Raw genomic sequence first — 16,480 nt, 5'->3', positions numbered from 1 at the left:
GATATATATATGTCTTCATGTAGATAAACGGTAAATCTGAATACAGAACAGCAAGCAGAAAAGCCTGCTCATGGTAAATTGTTGATGACATAGATACTTCAAGAGACGTTGAGCTGGAAGCTCAAAGAAGCTTCGTTATATGAGGTGTCCAAAGATGTCTAGTCTGAGCCACCATTTGGGCATATTCCAAACAGTAGATGGACAGCTTATACTCAGAGAAAGAATCTGTAAACTGTATTCTTGCAGACTAAGTACGTTTTAAAATTTCATACAATCCTAATTTAAATTTAACAGTTAACTAGTAGGCAAAATCTGTATCAGTATGAAATTTTGCACTTCTTCAAGTGAGCTCACCATATATCAATATCTAGTGAATCCCCATTACTTACAGCAGCATACACCCTAGGTGAAGGCATACATGCATTTAGGGCTTCAAAATGATTTAAGTGTTCAGTGACAGGTAAGAAACAGTGTTTTGTGAAATAAACATTTTTTAATACTTTCATTCTTGTAGATGTTATGCTTTTGGTATGTCAGTTTTGAATAGCTTAAAATCCTTTTACAGAACTGAGAGGTGGAATCCAGTTCTGTGATCGTTCATCAGTTAACTGTAATCTAAAAGTTCTTAATGGAGCATTCATCATTGTGAGTAATCAGCTTTCTACAGCTGCCATTTTAAGTTGGCAGCAGGTAATCAAACACCATCGCACCAAAGACACGGCCATAATATTCAAGAAAACATTGTGAACATGTATGTTCAGGATTAACATACACTATTAAAAAGACACCAGCTACAGGATTACTAGAGAGGTTGCAATTTCTGTTCACAATTCCATTTATGACATTACAGTGTCATGGTGTGTAAGCCCAGCTGGTAACTCAAAACCACACAGAAAACCTTGAAATAAAATGATAGCTTTGTATTCTCCCAGAGGGTGCAATTTGTACTTCATGTTCTGAATGTAAATTCATTTATCTGAATAAAAATGAGTAGTTTAGTGGAGTTTCACTTTTTAAAAAATAAATGCAGAATGACTTAAAGTCTCTCTGCTTTGATTTCTTAGTGTTTCAGTGGTTGTGTCTCATGGGCAGTGTTTCCTTGGCTTAAATTAAAATAATGTATAAGAACTAAGTCTCACCTTACACCACTCAAAAGATACAAAAAAACCTTTAGATGAAAATAAGTAATTTATAAGCCTAATTAAAGGCCCTTCAAACTTAAATATGAAGCTTCATCTGTTGTGCCTTTAGAGAATTATGGTGAAAGTCCCACCTCTAATACCTGAAGACCCTGTCCTTAGAAATATGGATGGGAAAGTGACGATTTAAGGTCACTGCAACTATCTGGCAGTTTTGGCCTTATGTCTGACAGGGTTGTGAAATCTTACCCCAGTGAACTGAAACCCTCTTGTTTGCTTAAGAAGCACTTCAATTACACAAATAGCATATTATTTAGTTAAATATAGAGGACGGTGTATGTATAATAAGATAATTCTTCCCAGTGCAAACCAAGGTTGGGAGAAGAAGGTCTAATGCTGTGGGCAGATAACTGGGACATAGTGATCCTTGCTTTTTAATTCCTCTTCCAGCATTAAATACTTTGTGCATTTAAGTAATTTAAACTCTGTCCCTCCTGTAAAGTCATAATCATGAGGATAATCAACCTTAACTATGTTTAAAGGGGTGTTCAAATTAGCTAGAGTGTATTTGTGAAAATGCTTTGAACATGAAAAGCACTGTATCCAGGTAAAAAGGTTTTATATTTTTCGTTACAACAAAAGTTGCTGTAAAGAAGTAACGGTGCTGTGTACACATAGCTGAGCTTTGAATTGCTTTTACTAATGCTACTTCAAAGAAACAATATTCACATTGAAGAGAGGGGAGAATAAAGACTCAGTCAAGTTTACTTTCTGCATTCATTCATGCAGACCTCAATGTCAAGAGTTCCCATTGTGCTGTACTGCTTGTAGACTTTGTTGTTTCTGTCCTGCAAAATCACAAAATTTATTTCAATAAATAGTGATGGAATATTGCACGTTAAAAGAAAAACATCTTCTGTGTACTTCTAATCAGCCAAGACTTGACTCAAGGAGGAAGCCCATATTTACAATATGCTCTTACTATGAAACTACCTTTCTCTTGTGTTCCTTGGAAATTTCATGTTTTCTCCTGTATACTGGAAAAAATTCGTTGGACCTTGTCCGCAGAGTAATAGTTTCAGGTTTCAACTGACTGCAAAGAAAAATTAATGTCTATGTATTCTATTAGGACTAATAATTTTTAAGCATAAAGAAACATCAAGGCTACTGTATGGAAGCCTCCAAACATCAGATTCAGGAATATTTGAATGCCTAAGTTTCCAGCTGGTTATTAGAATCCATAACCATAGGGTTTGCTGTTTCTACAGCTTTTGTGGAGCAGAAACATCTGAGAACTCCCTTCCTAAAGCAAAAGGCTGGCCAAGGAAGTTCAAGTGACCTTTATCAGTAGCTGAAGATGCTGTCTCTAGATTGACTGTGCTATGCGACTAACATTTGGTCAATCCATTTTCAAAATGGACAGTTAACTTTTCCCTAATTTACAACAAGTGGAAGTATGTGAAAGGGACAATTTTACCAACACAGAAGCACCAGAAAATCCCTTCAGTAGCATGATTTTTTCCTGTGGAGGAACTATCAAGAAGCTGACCTCATCAGCTTCAAAGCTGTGAAGTGCTCCTTTGAGTGATAAATAACCTTTATGAGGTGAAGATTTCATAGTCCACAGCAGACCAACCGTTCCAATTGCAGGTTAAAGGAGGAGAAATTTTCAGCTTGCAGGTAGTTTACTGATGTAGTATTTTGGATAGCTTCCATGAAAAGAAATGCACACTGTATGAGGTCAGGTGTATAAAATCTGCTGTGAGATAAAATAGTCAGGTCTAGAACCAGAAAATAAAATCCATACTGCAATTAACCAGTCATACTCATCTTCCCAATTGTGGTGTACAGCCTCTAGGTCCTCATTATCTTCAACAATGCCAAAGAGAAAAGGGAACTCCAGATCATGTAGGAAATTATTACAGGAGACGAGCAGTATTTCAGTTAATAGCTGCACTGGTCTGCTAGAATTAGAGGCGTATGCTCCTACCTAACACTGCCTCATACCAGTTAGTTAGGTTTTGTTTTTTTTTTTTTTGTTTTCTTTTGTTTTGTTCTGTATGAAATACATCTGTATCACCCCTATATAGAAGTGTGTATAAAATTAATCTCGGTAGGTATAGTATAAGCTGCCTCTGCATGTGGGTCGGCTGGAGCTCTCTCATCAGGAAACATGCTTCTACTTCCAGCATGTTTTTTTAACGCACACTTCAACTTAGCTCTGCGTGCATCTGACAGGTATTAAAAGGGGAAGCATGAAAATGTGTGGCATAGATTTTCTGTTGGTTTATGCTGAGGTATAGTTATTCAAACCCTGGCTGGATCTTGTTACCTGTAACTCCACTTTGACTGCGTCTTTACTTCAGGTGCCTTCGTTGGCTCTGCTCAAGCATTGCTTCTGTGTGATTTTGATGACTAAATGCTTGGTCCTAGTGATTGTAAGCTGCACCCCAGGGTATTGGCCCAGGAGGCATGGTGACTCAGTCCTCTGACGCAGGCTGCCTCCACGCTTCCTCCTGGCCGCAGGCATGCAAGTGTTCACTGCTGGTCTAATGCTTCCTTCAGTTACTACGTGCCCATCCCACACAGCCTTCCTGTGGATGGTGAGTGGCATGAGTGGGGCCAGATCTTCACCTTGTTCATGCCCCTGCCTGCTCCCATTAAGTGGGGCTGTACCGTTTCTCTACAATTAGACCCCTGGTCTGGCATGTCCTCTGTGGAGGTGAATAGATACGTGGGCATTTAGCACTTTGTTCTGAGGTTTGCTGGTGCTTCTAGCCAACACCTGGCTATGCTGTGCCAAATAAAACCCACATCACTTTTTCACGTGAATCCATTGTAGGTTCAGCAATGCAATTTAACTCTAGAAGTGGAATAGCACCTTTTCCTTGTGTGAGCAGCTTCTTTGCTAATGTGGCCTGTGTGACAACCCTGGTTAAGCCTTGATATATATGTCATTTTCTAGCTCATTACCCCGCTTTAAATAGCAATTAAAAAATAATTCCATGCATGTTACTTGAAAAAGAGGAGTTTTCTGTATTTTATTTTTTTTTATATTGCCATTTTCCAAAATAATAAAAGAAGCTTGAACTACAAGGTGACAGCTTAAAAAAGAGTCTAATTCAGTAACTATTTCAAAATATTTGGAGTGAAACTAAAGATTTATTTAAATGTTTATAATACCCAAATTATAAATAAATACCTAATATTTCAGCATGTCTCATTATAGGGTGACTGACACAATGTAGTAAAAGTAGGAAAATATATCCTCTAAATAAAAGGACATACTACTTTCCAGCTTTGTAACTTGACAATGGTTTGAACACTGTCTGCTGCTATCCATTATGTGTATGGCATTCATCTTATTATAGTTGAGAGACATGCAATATTGTAAAAGTATTTCTCCTGACAACATCCAAATGAGACGGGAAAGTACTTACAGATGATAGGATAAAGGCTTGGTAAAAGAAGAACTCAGGGTCTTAAAATACTGAAAACTTCAGCTGGTGCTCAGGTTAATGGGGAGAGTTACACATCTTGTAATGAGATCAAAGTATCCCAGATGCAGGGAGAGATATCACTGAGAGCATGCAGCGTAACCTCTGTCTTGTCCATGGTACAGGTAGAGTCTTTTGGCAAACCTGAGCAGGAGGGTAGCACAACCACAGCAAGTAGCTCTGCCATGGTCACATGTGCACAGAGAAGAGAAAGAATTTCCCAGAACTCCTTTTCCAAGGGAATTCTCTAGGTCTCAAGTGAACACAGAAGTGCATCCTGAGACATCACTGCATAGGCATTTGAGTCTCACTTAGACTCAGATAGAAGGAAAACAAGTCCTTGATTGTGATCGGGAATTACCATCAGATGCTCACACGGCAGAAAGAGCTTTCAGAAGCTGAAATTTTGTTTATGAAGAAAAGTGTATCTGATTTCCACTATTAGATTTTGAGCAAGATTTAAGAGATAGCTATAAGGTAAAAATCACAGTTCTTGCAATCAACATCCTTTGTTCCTGTTTTTAGCTCCTGTAACAAGTAGAACATGGTTAGCATGAGTGCAATTTTGCAGGGTGCCCCTCTTCTGAAACTATGTCTTGCTGTATCCTCCAGCGTATATACTTGCAAAAAAATAAATCTTTAGTATAGATAAGAAAAAGTGTTATTAATTGTGAGGGCAGTGCTTTGCAACTGCGCTGTGTGTACTGAGATGGTCTCTGCTTCAAAGAGCTTACAGTTTACACAGATCCAAACCGGCAGAGAGAACAGGAGACAGAAACATAAGCAACTGAAGTTAACTGAGCAATAAAGAAAATAAAGAAATAGAATCCAGGTCTCTTGACTCCCAGTCCCGTACTTCCACTGAGCCAGAACAAGTTACAGCCACCAAGCTTCCTCCATAAATTACAAGTTTTAGTGGCTTAAATACTAGTTTTGAGCTCATTTACAGTAAGAATTCAACTTGATACTGCTGTGCACTCATTGTCCCTCCACCCTCCTAATAGCTCAGCCATCTGCACACCTCCCTGCTTAAGAAAAGGACTTTGTCAAAGCTTCCCTAACTTACCTCAGAACAATGCATAGTAAGATTTCATTTTTAATGACTTCAGAGAATCCTCAAACAGCTGTGGAAAGCAGGAGGAAAGAAAGAAACCATTGATTGTTTCTAGAGTTAGTCATCTTGAATTAAATGAAGGTGGAATACTTTAGGAGCATAAAAAACATGTAGAACAGAACGAACTGTTTTACAGGTTTATGAACACTTTGGAATAACTTCTAAAAATGTCTTTTCCCTCTGTTTTCTAACTGAATAAGAGTAGATTTATTTGACAAGTTCATCTTCCTTTTTTAAGCAATTAATATAAATCTTCAGATGAAGAAAGGGAAGGTTATGCTGTGGTAATTGATTTGTCATGTTACTATAATGCATTATCAAAATTATTTCAGTTTAACAAGTTTGAGCAAAGCGTTAAAAGCTGTTAGCAGCGTAAAACCCTGCAGCTGTAAAGAAGCTTCCTGTGTTGGTAGTACTTCCAGGAAGAAGAACCAGAATGCTGGAGGAAACAAAGCATAGACATACTGTGGGTCCCTGTAAGGATGTTTATAGCAGGCTTGTGATTAGGATTTATACAAAATAAAGGGCTTGTGGTGCATTGACCTTGACTGGACATTGGGTGCCCACCAAGCTGCTCTATCCACAGCGGGTCAGGGTGTGCTGGGGGGAGAAAATGAGGTGGAAAAATCTCATGGGTCAAGATAGACTGTTTAATAAACATAAAGGCTGCATGTGGAAGCAAAAGAAAGCAAAAGATTTATTCTCTGCTTCCCATAGGCAGGACATGTCCAGCTACCTCCTGGGAAGCAGGACTTCAGTATGCATAGCAGTTGCTCTGGAAGACAAATGTAAAAAAACCCCTTGCCCCTCCTTTCTCTTAGGTTTCATTACTGAGCAGACACCATATGGTCTGGAATATCCCTTTTGTCAATTTGGGTCAGCTGTGCTGACTATATCACCTCCTAAGATCTTTCCCACCTTCCAGCCTACTAGCGAGGGGGAATGTTGGAGAGACAGCCTTGATGCTGTGCAAGCACTGCTCAGCAGTAGTCAAAACACTGATGAGTTAGCAACACCCTTCTAGCTATAAATACAAAGTACAGTGCTATAAGGGCTGCTGTGGGGAAAACTATTTCCACCTCACCCAGACCCCATACAGGACTGTACATTCGGAGACCACATGTTTGAAAAGCATGTCTTGGCATTCCTGGAACAGGATGTACCACATCTTATGGATTTAGGTAGGAATTAAAATACAAAAGTATTGCTGGAGAATGAATTATGGAGTGAGGTACTTCAGCTGTTAAATGAAGAGGCATCTAAAGAAGTAGTTCTCAATGCCATATTTAGAAAGTACTTAGAGTCACTGCCTTTGGTGGGGCTCTAAGGAAACCATTTTCAACAAGTATGTAGGAAAACTGCTTATGCTACAACAGATTGCATGATCCCATGACTCATTTGAGTTGTGGAAAAGAAGGTTGACTGGGAGAATAAAGAAAGATTGGCAGAATAGCAAAATAAATATAAATTGATGTGCAAGCAGGCAGGACACAGTGCTCTCCTGTGTGGGTGTACATACTGATGGTCTGAATGTGCTGCTTACCATTGTTGTGAAAAAGGTGCTAGTTCAAAAAATGGCAGGAAAGAAGAGGGGGATTTCAAAAGCTTTTGGCAAAGAGCTTCTGACTCAGTGGGAACAGAATAATTTCAAATCCATCTGAAAGTCAGCAGAAAGTGCTCCTTTATCTTTGGTATTATTAACAGCTATGTCATAGACATAGAGTCATTCACATAGAGTGAAGTTAGTCTCCTGATAACAGCTGTCTTTATGAGAAAATAAAGGATAGGGAAGTTAAAAAACCCCAAGCAATAAAATAGAATACACAACTAATATGCCTACTTACTTTGGCCTGATTATCTAATATTTTTTTTCAGTTGATACTCTTCATAGGGGAAATTTCTATTTAGTTATCTCTCTGAGTTAATAAGGAAGTGAAAAGAATGCAAACAAAGTATTCTTGTCATGCATTATATATGCTCAGATGTCCTGGATCACAGTAAGAGATGACAAGGATGATGAAAACTGGTTTCCTATGAAAGGATCTTTGCACCATGCATAGAGGGCAAAAAGGAAGAAAGAAAGAAGCTTATGATCTTTATAGATAAATATAGCCCTTTTATAGCTTTTGGCCTTTACATTTCTCTACAAAGAAGAGCAAAGAGGAAGGTGAGGACAGAAAAAAATCATGTAGTGCTTCACATAGTTATTTTATAGGATTTTTCCAGGGAGACTTTGACATACTCAACCATTTTGCCTCTGTGAATGTGCACCCTCTTTTCTCACCTCCTTCCATTAACTTTTGACATTACTGTTCGTGTCAATCCAACTCAGGAGGGAGAGGAGTCTCAGCCATATTGGTTCCTTTAGGATATGTGAAAACGTGTTGGCTGGGAAAAAGAGGGAGAGCCAGTAAATAAAATCAGTGTCTGGACTCAGTCTGTGTTTCTGCATAGTAATGCCAATGTGACTGTATTCCTTATGCTAGAATAATAGTTTATTGAACAGACACAAACCCCAAATCCTCCCAGTAAATATAAATAGTTTCTCATCTATTCAAACAAATACAAGACTATAACTGCCATTTGTTTATGACAAATGATTAGACTCCTAACATCTGCAGCTCAATTCACATATGCGAAGAATGAAATAATGCATTAAGGGAAATAGATAGTGTAAAGAAGTCAAAGCATGTTTCTGTCCACATAAACACTGAATAAATGCTACAGTAGGGACTTGCAGTGAAGAGGCTTCATGCTATTGTTTTAGTACATGATTTGGTCTCATGCATGTATAGTGGAAATAGACCATTCTTAATAATAAACTAGCTTTGTGTGGGCAAAGAACAGCAATATTATGTGAAGCTTTTTGAACAAATCTGTCAACTGCTTGTAGAGGGGAAAGCAGGTGTAAAGAAAACCACACTCTTTCACCTATGAACTGAAGTTACCTAACATTCAAGAAAAATTTATTATGAAAGGAGTGATTAGCAAAATCACTCAGGATCTGCTTCTGCAAACCATAATGATTTCTCTAAGTTGGAAGTACTTTGGTCCAAAGAATCTGCCATGTTCAAAATAGCAAGCAAAGACAGATTTGGCTTAAGTTTTACTACACACATACAACCAAAAAAGAAAAAAAAACAACAATATTTCACCTTCCTAATCTTTTGGCACTGGGCTCAAACCACCACATCTTCTAGGCATCTCCTAGTAGTACTGATTTTGTAATGCCATAATACTGAAAGCAATCAGCACTATTTCTGGGTTCCTTTAATCTGATATCACAAGAGGTGTATGAGGATGTTATTACTTCAAAATAGAAGCTGAATAATTTCTTCACTGACCTCTTGTGCAGCTTAAATTGCACACATATGCCTTACATTACTTTTCTTCAAGTAGAAGAAAAGTAATGTACTCACTGTAAAAATAATTTGTTTCATGAAATTTCAGAAATCACGAACACCTACAAGATTCAGATTAGATGTGCTAGGGATTTTCCAAAATATTTGGCACTTGACAAGGATTGTGGAATAAGCTACTGCTGAACCCAGGACAATTGGTAACAAGCATGGGAATCAAATTATTTTTGTTCCTTGTCCAGATGATTGTTTTATATGACTGAGTGAGCACAAGTATTAAACCCATGTTGAATTAGTCCTGTTAGCTTCGGTAGTGGAAGTTTGTGCTGAATCAAACAGCCCGCATTCAAGCAGTATATATTCATGCAAAATTGGAGAAAAAAAACCCTATATAACCACTCTCCCCCCCCAACAATATAAACTTCTTGAACTTAAAAGAAGCCCTGGTATCTTTGATGACTATCATTCACAGCTACTTGAGAATCAAACATCCAGTGTGCAGTAGATTAAGTATTTGGTGTCCACACTGACCTGTGGTAGTCAGAAGAGAAAATGAATGGGGAAAGAAGGTGCCACGGGTGGCCACCAAAGGCCAAACTTTAACTGCGTCTGCCCCTCCATAGAAAATGGGAAGGTTCCTACTTCATTTAGCTGCTTTGCCACAAAGTCAGTTGCTTTTTATATTGGGCTGATCCCCATGGCAGCAGAAGTGGGACAAGGCTGAAAGCGTTTGAAAAATCCTCTCTTACTTCACAAAAGTGGAGACTGGCAGCAAACTTTCACCTGTTTATGTTGGTGGTTTGAGCCCCACTGGGTTAGTGGAAAATACAGTGTTACACATGTGAAATGATTTGTTTCATTACCAAGCAGACAGGGACCCCATTACAAAGTCACCTTGACCTTGTCAACTGCTACTTCTAGTAATGAGACCAATAATTTCTCATCCCAGTATAAGCTTTTCTGAAACAGGGTCATGACGTATTGTGATAGCAGTAGGCTGCTGACTCTATTAGGCTAGGCATGTGTATTAGGACTTTGAAAGTCTTAGGCTCATTGATACGCTGCCATTCACAGGGAAAAAGAAAAGAAAGCCTTTTATATGAGTCAGTTATAACTGTTCTTGTGCTTTGAAATGCTGAAATTTACTTCCTATATAGCTTAAAACCACTGTTCTGAAGAAAGAGTGGTGGAGTTTGGTAGTTATTGGCTATTAAACATTTTTTTTTTATTACTCTGAGCATTTACTTTGATTACTAAAGCACACATTGGAAAACACCAACTGCTCAGGCCCAACAGTATGAGCTAGTTTTCTCTCTTTTCAGGCTGATTAAAAAAAATTACTGTTAATTGCACAGGTTCTTTCTTTGGATTTTACTGGGAAACTCCTGATGAAATGGGTTTGGTTGATACGAGGAGGAAGTTATGCAAGTATGGCACATGTAGCTAGTACCTTGACTGGTGGGGAATTGGTAACTGGCAGCGTGCTTTACAATTGAAAAATACGTCTTCGAGGATCTAGGACAGTGCCAGTGGTATTGTATGGCCTCATTTGCTACACTACCCTGACTTTTCCTTAAAGTACCGTGACCCATACCTTTTTGACTTTTTACAGAATATGCGTACAGTCTTTTAACAGCCCTAAAGAAGTGGTATTGAACTGTATAATAGCAAAAAAAGCAGCAGTATGTTACACAGGATCACCCATGGAAATCCTGTTTACATGAAAGAAGAACATAATTGTTTTACAGACATAAAGAGCATATCTATGAATTGTTACCTGTGGATAAACTATCCACCGTGAGAAAGAACCATTATTTAATCCTTCATATGAGTTAATTTATGATCCTGTATATATGAAAAATATTACTTAAACCATTCACCTAATAATTGTCAATTGGTACTTTGATTGCTTTTGTGTTCAGATCTGGAAGGGCTTTTCCAGGCGGTAGGTGTTTCATTGCATCATTGGAACTTCAGATCTGTGAAGGAAAAATAAGAATACCATCATAACTGAATTGCAAAACTAATGCAGGCAAAATGTGCAATTTAGAAATGTTACCTCTGTATTAATGCACAACGCTCAAGAAAACGTGGAGGAATTGAAAGTCTTCATACAGGACACAGCTATAAGGTTGTTACTACTGAGATTCGTTAGCAGGACTTACACGGTTGAAGTGTTAAAATTATTGATGGAGACCTATTTACAAATATGTAAAAGGGCGACAGTGGCAGCATATTATTGATTTTATCCAATTTATTGATAGCTTGGAAGTCAGGTTATCGAATCTGGTAAATGACTGGTTAAAGCACTGGTAGAAAACCTTTAATAAAACCCCCAGTCAATTCAGATTTAAGAACTAGTGCAATAATGTTGCAGAGCACAAGTCCTATGAGGAGTGGCTGAGGGAACTAGGGTAGATTAGCCTGTAGAAAAAGAAGCCCAGGGGAGACCTTATCACTCTCTGCAACTCTCTACAGCCTGAAAGGAGGTTGTAGCAAGGTGAGTGCTGGTCTCTTCTCCTAATAACAAGCAAAAGGACAAGAGAAAATAGCCTCTAGTTGCATCAGGGGTGGCTTAGATCTGATATTAGGGAAAATTTCTTCATTGAAAGGGTTGTCAAGCACTGGAACAGGTTGCTCAGGGAAGTTGTTGAGTCACATCTCTGGAGGTATTTAAGGTATGTGTAGACTTCATTTAGGGACATGGTTTAGTGATTGACATGGCAGTGCCAGGTTAAAGGTTGGACTTGATGATTGTAAATGCTTATTCTATGATTTCTATTAAAGTGCTTATATCTTCTCTGAGGCACCAAAAGGAAAAGGTAGAAGTGTAGGAGAAGTGTAGTTATGAAGATGCACACTGGGGAATCTGAGCTGCCACTACCACTAATATGGCTTTGGATTCTTTTCTGTATTTCCCAGAAGTTCTACTTCCTCTACCACCAAAGTAATGCAAAAAAGTGACCAATGTTGTGACAGCTCATTCTAGCAATGTTACCATGAATTAAATCATTAAATTAGCAGTAAATGCCTGTAAATGATTAATGATTTGCTAAAGTCTTCTGTGCAAATTGGACACATGCCTATCTGTTAATTTATGTATTTAAAACTAAGGAATTGCCAGTGTTCCCAAGAAGCTAATTATTATTGTGGGAGATATTTCTACAAAACTGTAAATAAAACATAGTTATGTTACAATACTCTATATAGAAAAAAGAGAAAAAAAAAGATCAAATTCCTTATTTTTTGGAAAAAAAGAAAAAGTCTACTTCCATCAAATGAACTTGATTAAAACAACAAATGCTTGATTCAAAAATCTAATTCAAATTCCATTTTTCAATTCAAAATCTAATCAAGTAAATATTTCAGGATAAGCTTAATTTTCTACTCTCTTGTGCAGGTTACCTTCTGATGGAGTACCTTTTTCTATTGATTTTATTTTTTTATTTGATGATTCTTTTTAACCAAATTTTTTTAAAGTCAACTTCCCAGGGATAGGAGGCTGGGAAATAATTGTGATAAGGGATAAGAGAGGTAATCTTACTCAAAAACCATCTAGGCAACAGAGGCAGGCAGTCACACAAGTTATGGTGCACCTCTGGGATCAGAGCTCAGAGGTGATGTAAGATATAGGGCAGATAAATTACAGCTTCTGCATGGACCAGTTTCTAGTTTCTGGAGAAACAGGGGAAGGCAGGAAAAGCAGTTAGTGTAGCAGAACACTTACAGTTCTTTATCTTACAGTTTCATTAGAAATACTAATGAGAAACAAACCACATCCAAACATCTTTACACACATATATCTAGGAAAGTATGTATTAGATATATGCCATGTATTTTAATATGTACAAGATACGCAGGTAGTCTCCTAGAAATTGTATTTAGCTTCACACAGAGATCATTAATAACTGCTTGCAAAAGTATTAATTTCCAGAGCTTTGGAAGAACAAGAAAAATAATATGGAAATGTTGGAAGTTTGTGTTGAAGATAAGTGTTCAAGGCCAGGTTGGATGTGGCTTTGAGCAACATTCTATAGTGGAAGGTGTTCCTGCCTGTGGCAGGGTGGCTGGAGCTGGATGATCTTTAAAGCTGCTTTCAACCCAAACCGTGCTTTGTACAGGAAGCTAGTTGCTTAAATGTCGTCTCCCAGTAACACCATATGGGAGGCATTTCTATTCAGATTAGGGGTTTGTTGTTGTTAGAGAGCATCATAGGGAACATAGAAAACACCATGTCAAAGCAGGTGAAATCAGGCTTGAAGTCACATGGGTCTTGCTGGGTTCAGGTAGGGTGAGGGGGAAGATGAACACCAGTGAATTCAATCAGCTGTGTCCTGAGGGGGTGACAGGGATGAGTGTCTTGCATCCTGAGGCCTCCTTCCCACAACCTTCAATAACAACCATCTCCTGTCATAACAAAACCAAGCTGATGAGTCATGACTCTTGTAGACATTTTGCCCTCCTTAGCTGCAACTCAGCAAATCCCAGCTGATGGAGATTTATAGCAAATATGCTTTTAGCCAACATAAGAACAACAGGAACAAATGAGTGGCTTGGATATGTGCCCAGCTTTGTACAGTGCATGCATTAGGGCAGAGGCAGCCTACTTAGTCATGTGTTCATGTTTCCAGCCTTGGGTGGTGAATTTGCATCTGCAAATGGCTGATTTGAAAACCTCCTGTAGCTTTGAGTGTCTTACAAATCAGATCACTGGGATAACAGTCTGTAAAAAAATTAATTCAAAGTATAATTTCCTGAAAAGTCACAAGACAAACCCTCTTCTTCCTTCATACCTCAAAAATAATTATCAGCAGTTGATGGGAGATGCAGTGGGGCAAAATTACATCATGATGAAGGAACTAGTACAGACTACAGAATTCTGTGGCTACCACTTAAGGAGGATCAGATCTCTGCCTGATCATTCTCATACTCAAGAAAGAAGAAACTCAGCCCACTTGTAATGGTCCATGCAATGTCACTTAGCACGTAAGGTGACAGACACTTTGTAAATTGCAAATGGTACAGATGAAGAACCAAAGCAAAGGAACAATCCTTGTATAAATTTGTAAGAGGAAACCCAATGGCTGCAGGGGCCTTAGTCCAAAGCATACGAAAGGGGAGCACTGTGCCTCGATAAAGCCTTAATATAACTTTGCTTGTATTACATAATAAACATAACAAATAGGTCTAGCATTGTCTGTGGTGAAAGCCCAGCCTAACCATAATGCCTAATATATTTGTAAGTCCACAATGAAATTGCTGACACGCATTGTCATAAGGAGATTTAGTGTCCTGCTCATTTGTAGAACCTAGAACACAAAGTGTAATAGTGGCAGGGTTATGATATCTAGAGCAATGTTGAAAACAGTGGTCACCTCTGAGATGGTTTCAGGGAATAGGCTTCACTGTGGAAGAGCTGCAGGATGAAGACATGGTAACAGGAGGATGCTGTGACTGATCAATTTGGGTTGGCTCAGCAGGTGACTCAGTGATGATGAATCAATCCAGAAAATGGAGGAAATGAAGCCCAGAGGGACATAGGTCATGATGTCCTAAGCAGCTAAACAGACAACTCAAGAATTACAAGGATGACGTCTGTAGAAGAGGGCTGGCATTGATGACACCAGTCCATGAGCATCAGCTGCTATGATGGCTGTCCTCTTTTTCAGATCACTCTGACTACATGTGACACCCTGAGGCCCCATGCCATCAGTGTGGATGCTCAAGGACAAAAATATGCTCTTGCAGAAATTGTAGCACCTGAAAAATCCAGGGATTTGGGAGAGCCATCATAACCATAGCAGTGTTCTGTTAAATCTTCCATGACTATATGATGCTAAGCTTGTTGGAGCTATGCACTGCCATCATCATAGTTATCTTACAGTTGAATACTGCTAAACCACAAGCTGTAACCACTATTGTCATGCTTGCATTAGTAATTTACATATTTACATATTACAGTTGTATAAACTATGACACTGCATATGCTATTAGACATCATTATATATACCTGACATAGTCACAGACTCTTTTCTTGCTGCGTAAAAACTTCCGCATATTCCTGCTTTACTGCCACAAGTGCTCCTCTTGCTACCCCTACAACATAATTAATTTCCAGAACAAGATGTTTTAAATTTCTGCTTCTGCCTCTTCCACCCACCCCTAAAGGCACCTGTAAATTATATCAGATTATATCCTCTTTACTGTGTCAGTGACATTTCAACATGCCAGAGTGGGCAGATGGGTCTGCCTTTCCAGAATGACCCAGGTGGTCTATAAAGAGAGGTGTAAACTCGTCAAACTGAAAAGAAACAAACCAAAGCAAAAAGACTAATGGAAGAAGGTGGGCTGTGAATACGAGGGGTGGGCCTAATGTTTTGTTTCATGGCATATCAAATTTACCAATTAATTCTAAGTAACTAGAGACCTGTTTTGTTGGAGGAGTTGAAAATACTGATAGGAACACCAGGCACAGCTACAGGTTGGGCAGAGAAGAGATTCAGAGCAGCCCTGTGGAGAAGGACTTGGGGGTGTTGGTCGATGAGAAACTTCACATGAGCTGACTTCAGTGTGCGCTCGCAGCCCACAAAGCCAGCCGTATCCTGGGCTGCATCAAAAGGAGCGTGACCAGCAGGTCGAAGGAGGTGATCCTGCCCCTTTACTCTGCTCTCATGAGACCTCACCTGGAGTATTGTGTGCAGTGCTGGTGTCCTCAACATAAAAAGGACATGGAACTGTTGGAAGAAGTCCAGAGGAGGGACAGGAGGATGATCAGGGGACTGGAGCACCTCCTGTATGAAGACAGGCTGAGAAAGTTGGGGCTGTTCAGCCTGGAGAAGAGAAGGCTGCGTGGAGACCTCCTAGCAGCCTTCCAGTATCTGAAGGGGCTTACAAGGGTGCTGGACAATGGAGTCTTCATTAGTGTCCTGGGTTCCGCAGTAGCAGTCATGTTTTTCCTTTGTGTTAACTGGTGCAGTGCAGTGTTTTGACTTTCAGCTCGGGAACAGAGCTGATAACAAGGATATTTTGGTTTGGCCAAGGACTTTGTGAGGCTCATGCTCTGCCAGGGAGGAGGGGAGGCTGTGAGGAAGCAGAGATGGGGCACCTGACCCGGGCTAGCCAGGGAGGTATTCCATACCACAGCACGTCATGCCCGGGGTGAGGGGTAACTGGGAGTTACCCGGAAGGACAGGGGCTTCCGGGTGGAACTCGCTTTCTTGGCCGGTGGTATCGTATTCTCTTCCCTTGTTATTTTCCCTTATCATTGTTGTAGCTGATAGTGGCGGTGGTGATTTGTTGCTGGACTGTTCTTGTCTCAACCCGTAGGAGTTGCACTCTCTCGATCCTCCTCCCCGTTCCTCCGGGAGCGGG

This window comes from Pezoporus occidentalis, unplaced genomic scaffold (assembly GCF_034315485.1).
Source record: "Pezoporus occidentalis ecotype Australia unplaced genomic scaffold, CSIRO_AGI_Poc_V1 ctg86, whole genome shotgun sequence".
Lineage (NCBI taxonomy): Eukaryota > Metazoa > Chordata > Aves > Psittaciformes > Psittacidae > Pezoporus > Pezoporus occidentalis.
Note: the sequence above shows the minus strand (reverse complement) of the source record.